The following is a 5,570-nucleotide window of genomic DNA, read 5'->3' on the forward strand; positions in this document are numbered from 1 at the left end:
TGGAACCCCTCGCTAGGCGATTATTTAGGTGAGCTCACCAACGAAATTGCACCAGATGAACACATCACGGAGTTTGTGTGGGCTGGTCTGAAAACCTATGGGTTCAAATTGTCCGGGGGCAAGGTTTGCTTGAAGGTCAAAGGGATTACCCTGAATGTGGACAACTGTGAAAAAGACAATTTTGAAACCTTGAGAGATCTTGTTCTACATTATGGGGCAAATCCCGCTGGGGACACCCCTAAAACAATTGTGATACAACAGCACTCTGTCATCCGGAATAAAAACAGGTGGACAATAGAAACTAAAGCCTTGAAAAAAATGCAAAAAGTTGTTTATGACAAAAGGGTCCTCATGGAAAACTTTAACATGTTTCCCCTATGGTTTTTGAACATGGATATGCTCCGGAAGCACCCCTTTTCTGTGATTTTGGCAAGCCCTAGCAACTGAGATAAAACTTACTTTATAAAAAATCATTTGGATCATGTTGATAGAATCTTGTCTGTTATGCCTGAGAATATCATGTGGTGCTATAGCTGTTGGCAACCTTTGTATAAATGACTGTTTTGTAAATATCCTGTTATCAGCTCTGTGGAGGGTCTGCTGGACAGTGTCAACAACAACCATTTGTTTCCTCCCAATAAAGTAAATATGGTTGTGGTAGATGGTTTGATGGACTTTGCTTGTAAGAGCAGTGAAATCAAGAAAGCCTTTACTAAGTACGTGCATCACCAGAATCTTAAGCATTATGTATATAGTTCAAAATGTTTGCTGTCAAGGGAAAAGGAGCTGCACCATTACCCTTAACACAAAATGCATGGTTTTGTTTAAAAATCCCATTGATAAACTACAGATGGAGTCCCTGACAAGGTAGATGTACCTGGGTAAGGCCCAATTCTATCTAGAAACGTTGGAGGATGCCACTAAAACACCTTACAGGTATCTGGTGGTGGATTTAAATGCTTCGACCCCAGACACTTTTAGATTAAGAGGCGGGCTTTATCCTCCCAACCAACCAGCTGTTTACACTTTTAAAAAAACAGCAGGCAGAAATAAAAAGAAATGATGTAGTGGTGGGGGGCTCTTCTTAGCTCCAGAGACGGTGGGAGGGAAATATGTCTAACAGCATAAAAATAAATTTGGCTCTCTTAAAACTACTTCTTTAGTCCCTCCCACAGCAGAGAAAAGCTATACTCTGTTTGGCCTCTGATGATTTAGTAGCAGCTATTTCAGAAATTGCTCTGAACACCTTAAAAGGAAACATCCCATTGACACCAAACCAAATCCGCATGCTGAAAAAGAGACGAGGAATCATAAAAAACCTAAGTAGCAACAGATTGTCTCTTAAAAATAAGAAACAGCTGGTGAAACAGTTTGGGGGATTTACTGGCCCCCTGTTAAGTTTTGCTCTCCCTCTGATTATGGGGCTTTTCACTAAGCAGTGATGGATTATGCAGAAAAAATGTACCTGGTGCCCAGTCACCAGCTGGAGCAATTAAGGGCTCCCACACTACCTCAGGAAAATAGCAGAACCGAGGCAACCCAGTTATTAGATGCTGAAGTGAGGGACATTCTCCAAAGGCTTGGTTTAGCCAAATAGGTTAAAGCTAAACTGTATGCTGCTGTGCTTCAGAAATATCTAATGTAGGTAAAGCAGGGTGACCCGGACAGAGGGAAATTAACCCTGTTTCTGCCAGAACAGAACCCGCTAGAAGCCATGAAATCCCTAGAAACCCTGACAAATCCCAGCCCCATTGTTCAGGAAGTGTTGGATAACGTGCTAAAGTGTTGCTCAGCAAACTGAGCCAGCACAAGCATATTTCTTCTTGAGATGATCAAGGGGGCTTTGTCTACAAAGGAATGCTCATCAAGGGTTCTAGCATGTTTGGCTTAGTTTGGGGAGCCCTCCAGGCTCACTCTGGGTCTAGTAAACATCCACCTAAACATTGGGATGTCGGGCAGTGCTGTGAATCATGAACTTTTGGAACACCTGAAAGCATCTGCCACAGACCAAGAAACACCAATCTCACTGCCTAAGAAGCAAAAAAAGGTCTCTAAAAGTCGTTGGCTCTCTATGTAAAGTTTTACACTTGAAATAAATTATTCTATACTGCTTCAAATTTTGTCTACAGAGGGGTTTTTTTTTAAATGAAAATGGGGTAAAAAGGACAACACACACATTTTTAAACAGCAACATCTTTACCTACACAGCATGACCTAGGTCAGGGGTTGTCAACCGGGGGTACGTGTACCCCTGAGGGTACTTGAGAAGGCTCCAGGGGGTACCCAGTGGTGGTGCAGAGAAGCAGGGCTACTTGGGAAGCGGTGGCATGGGGGGCCCGGGCTGCTGCTGCCATCCATCACTCCGCGTTGCTGCCGCACACCATTTCACCACACCCACGTACCCCCGCGTCTCCACGCTGCCAGCTTCACATCCAGGGGGCAGAGAGGGGCGTTGCTGACAACTGGCTGGATGCAAAGCTGGTGATGCAGAGAAGTGGGGTTACCTGGGAAGCAGGAGCATGGGGAGCGGGGCCACCACTGTCATCCATCACTCCATGCCACTGCCGCTGGGTACCACGTGCTGCTTTCCCATGCCCAAGTATCCCCACTTCTCCACACTGCCAGCTTCATGTCCGGCAGGCCAACAGCACCCTCTCTCCCCCAGCATGTGGCAGCAGTGCGGGGAGCTCGCATGGGCGGCCACCCCTCCTGCCATAAATTCATAGATTCATAGATTTTAGGGTCAGAAGGGACCTATTAGATCATCAAGTCTGACCCCCTGTCCGGGGCAGGAAAGAGTTCTGGGTTCAGATGACCCCAGCCAGGTGTCTTTCCAATCTCCTCTTAAATACCTTCAAGAAAGGGGACAGCACCACCTCCCTTGGAAGGGTATTCCATATTTTGGCAACCCTCACTGTAAAGAATTTTTTCCTGATGTCCAAACTAAATTTGCTCTTCTTCAGTTTGTGGCCATTGTTTCTAGTCATCCAGATGGACGCCCTGGTAAACATCATATCTCCTATTTCCTGCTGTCCCCCACCAATGTGTTTGTAGACGGCCACAAGATCACCTCTCAACCTTCTTTTGCAGAGGCTGAAGAGATTCAGGTTCCTCAATCAGTCCTCGTAGGGTTTTTCCTGTAGGCCTTTAACCAAATGGGTGGCCCTCCTCTGAACCCTTTCCAGGTTATCTACATCCCTTCTGAAGTGTGGTGCCGAAAACTGGATGCAGTACTCCAGCTGCAGCCTGACCAATGCCACATAGAGGGAACGGATCACCTCCCTAGACCTGTTTGTGATACACCTACTTATGCAAGAAAGAGTGCGGTTAGCTTTACTTATTACTTCATCACACTGGCGACTCATGTTCATCTTGGAGTTGACTATGACTCTGAGATCCCTTTCCACAGTTGTGCTACTTAGAATGGCTATAGGAGTATTGATGATTTTTCCTCCCTAGGTGCAACACATGACACTTATCTTTGTTAAACTGCATCCTATTCTGTTCCACCCACTTCCCCAGCCTGTCCAAATCCACCTGGATTAGCTCCCTGCCCTCTAGTTTCTTTACCTTCTCCCATTGTTTGGTGTTGTCTGCAAACTTAGAGTGCTTTCTACTCCCTCATCTAAGTCACTAATGAAGATATTGAACAGCACCAGTCACAGGACAGGGCCTTGGGGGACTCCACTGCCCACATTGCTCCAGGTAGAAACTGACCCATCCACCACCACTCTCTGTGTGTGTCCCATAAGCGAATTTTCCACCCACCGGACTGTGTAATAATCTACATTGCAACTGTTTAGTTTATTTATAAGAATTGGGTGTGACACTGTGTCAAAGGCCTTTTTAAAATCTAAGTAAATAACATCTACCTCTATTCCTTCGTCCAAGCATTTTGTGACCTGGTCATAAAAAGAAACCAAGTTAGTCAGGCAGGATCTGCCTACTATGAACCCATGCTGATTGCCCCTTAGCATTATTTTACCCACTGGTCCCCCACAAATGTGATCCTTAACAATTTTCTCAAAGGTCTTCCCAAGGATAGAGGTGAGGCTAACCAGCCTATAGCTACCTGGTTCCTCCTTCCTCCCCTTCTTGAAAATAGGAACCACATTGGCCCTTTTCCAGTCCTCCAGGACCTGTCCTGAGTGCCACAAGTACATAAACAGTTGCGCCAGTGGTTCTGCTATGACTTCAGCTAATTCCCTGAGTACCCTAGGATGAAGATCATCAGGGCCTGTTGACTTAAATACATCCAACCCCTCCAAGTGCCCCTTCACTAGGTCAGCACTAACAGTCAGTGGGTTGGTATTTATCTCACTCTTACCTAAAGTTCCATTGGGATGCATGGTTGTATCCATATCCAGGAACACAGATGCAAACAAATCATTTAGGAGCTCCGCTTTGGCCATCCTATCTGTTACCAGGTGCCCTAGTCCATCTTGAAGGTTCCCTATATTACCCTGCAATTTCTTTTTGCTTCCTATGTACTTAAAGAATGACTTTTTGTTATCCTTAACTTTTGCTGCCTGCCTAAGCTCCATTTCCGCTTTGGCTCTCCTCACTGCTTCCCTGCAAGCTCAAGCCAAGAAGGGATACTCCTCCTTGGAGGCTGCCCCCTGCCTCCACACTCTGTAGGCCTCTATTTTCCCCTCCAGGCTCTCCTGGATTTCCCTGCTCAACCAAGAGGGTTTCTTTGCTCTTTTGCCCCCCTTGATGTGTGCCATCTATACCAGGGCGAGCAATTATTTTGGGTGGAGGACTGCTTACCCAGTTTTGGCAAGCTGTCGAGGGCTGCATGGGTAGCCTGCCCCTTCCCTTGACAGCTGCCCTGCCCCTTGACAGCTGCCCCACCCCCTGGTCACCATCTTGGGACCAATGTCCCAATGTCTCAGGGCCAGCACCAGTGGGGCCCAGAGTGGGGCACAGGCTTGCAGAGGTCTGTGGAGCCAGGTTGGGCTGCACCAGCAGGGAGAGGGGGGTGCTGGCCCAGCTCCATAGAGCCCCTGCCGACTGGACCCTGTACTCCTGCCACCCTGCTCTGGGCCCCGCCGCTACTGGCTCTGGGACACCAGCGTGGTCCCCATGCACCCTCTCACTCCCAGTGCTCCCAGCCCTGTGGTACAGGTGGGGGGCAGCATGCAGCCTTGATCCCTTGCTCCCCAGCAAGTAACAAATTGGTGCTGAGTGCGGGGAAAAGTGGCCCCTCCCCCGCCCCGTGGCTGGCACTCCCTGCTGCAGCTGCTTGCAGACGGTGCAGGGCTGTCCTGAGCAGGCACAGGCAGCCCCACACAGGCTGTGAGCGGCTGCAGCGCGGGGCACTGACCACAGGGCAGGCAAGGGGCTGCTTTTCCCGTGCTCAGCACCAGCTTGTAACCCACCCCCCGCTGCCATCCTGGGCCTCGCGCCAGCTCCAGGTTCACTTGTTGGCGCTGCGCCATGGCAGCAGCAGCTGTGGCCCCCTGCCCCGCTTGCCATGCCAGGCAGTGTTTGCTGCTGCTGCTGCTCGCGTGCTGGGCAGACCAGAGGCGGTAGTGGGAAACACTGCCTGGCATGGAAAGTGGGGGGGC

Source organism: Alligator sinensis, unplaced genomic scaffold (genome assembly GCF_000455745.1).
Source record: "Alligator sinensis unplaced genomic scaffold, ASM45574v1 scaffold487_1, whole genome shotgun sequence".
In the NCBI taxonomy this organism is placed as follows: Eukaryota; Metazoa; Chordata; order Crocodylia; family Alligatoridae; genus Alligator; species Alligator sinensis.